This window comes from Oncorhynchus tshawytscha, linkage group LG13 (genome assembly GCF_018296145.1).
Source record: "Oncorhynchus tshawytscha isolate Ot180627B linkage group LG13, Otsh_v2.0, whole genome shotgun sequence".
NCBI lineage: Eukaryota > Metazoa > Chordata > Actinopteri > Salmoniformes > Salmonidae > Oncorhynchus > Oncorhynchus tshawytscha.
In genome coordinates this window covers 40,395,101-40,396,853 of record NC_056441.1, presented here as the reverse complement: position 1 = coordinate 40,396,853, position 1,753 = coordinate 40,395,101, and positions in this window count along the sequence as shown.

Sequence of the window (1,753 nt, the reverse complement as noted above, 5' to 3'; positions counted from 1 at the left end):
CTACGTCTTAGTACCTCCTACAGTGACTAATATTGGAAAACTTGCTGCTCAATGGAATTTATAGACTTTATGTTGACAATATAGAAATAGTATTGGTCCAACATGCCTTGACTCTTTAGTCATGTTTATATCGTCACTATCTGATGAAAACATGTTCAGGAAAAAAATACCTTATTTCCCATTAACGAGAACACAATTATGAGACATCGGGCTATTTTGAATACACTTTCTTGGCCCTAGTCTTGAAATGTACATTGAGGGAAGTTGCTGCTTTCAATAATTGTATAATAAAAATAGTCAAAAACGGAGTTAAAGGTTTTCGTCAGATTGCGACAATATTTTACTATACATTTTCTATATCTTTTTTGTTTGTTTTTTAATGTGAAAATGAAAGGTGAACTAGTTTCTCAGGCACTGATTTTACATTTGTGTTTTTTTTTTTTAAATGTGGCCGTTTGTAATCTTTCTTTCCTGCCTTATTTTGTTGCCAAGTCATATTTTGTTGCCAATAAGCTTATTATCTTTAGATCGCTGTATTAACAATCCTTTTGACTGCCTTTCAGATCTGGTGACTCAAAATCACTTGACAGAAGTTTGGGATGTTTGGAAAACCAATAATATTAAAAAAAATAGGAGTGTTGAAGAATCTGTTACATTTTGTTCCTCAGAATGTGATGTTGAATCGCCACATAATGCAAGTCACCTACTCAGAAAAATGAATCAACCTCGATGATTAAATCTCAATTAAAACTTCCAACCAATAGCTACTTGTTTTGTAAGCTTTGACAATATGGCAAAGTAATTACTACTTGGCTCAAATGAATGTACGGGTGGAGGTAGCAGGTTTTCCGTTGCCTCCTGAGACTCATTATTACTCCTCACAGGAATTGCCTTCTATGGCCTAAAGTTACATTGTTATGGGTGAACAAAGCCCTAATGCTAAGCACAGGTCTCATCCTGTTGCTATGCATTCTCAGGAAATGTTACAGAAGAGTTATGGGAATATATGAATGCATTTGACGTGCCTTTTTAACCAGGATGGTATTTTGGCCTACATTATCATTAATGATAATTGTTTGGGTCATTCGGTATGTATAAATGTTTCCTATGGAATTTTGTTCAGCTCTCTTTTGTTACATTCGGGACAGTTTTGCCTAGTCCTTAGTGTAATTTGGTCAACATTCCAGTAGATTTCGGTATGAAGAAAGCCAAACAGGGCTTTAACTAGCTTTATTGCTTTGGTTAATCTTTCACCTGTTACTGTGGTTATGGATTGCATTTCAAGATCATCACCAATTTAACTTTCTCTGTAAAGCAGTTTGTGAACCAAAGTGAAATGAGTGAAAAGTAATCAGGTATAACCTCAACAAAAGATCAAGAGATCAAACCATTTTTAAAACTCATTTGAAAATGTCCTCTGGAGAAATGGACGGAATTTGTGTAAATCGGGAAAAACGAACATTCTAGGCCTTAGCTAGTTCTACTGTATTTCCAGCTTAGCTAGTTCCCTTGATCTCCTTAGGGAGAATTAGAGAAATGCTTAGATACAAGAATGTGTTGACTCAGCCATAAATTGAAAAGAAACAATGAAAATCTTGGTGTTGGTGTTTACACTGTAAACCATTACATATGATGTCTCAATGAAAAATGTCCTGAAATGTGCCTATTGAGGGAACTGTGGAGGAAATATCAACTCAGGTGTTGAACAATCATGTGTCTTGGTTGGTTGACAGAAGCACACCCACCAAGGAAT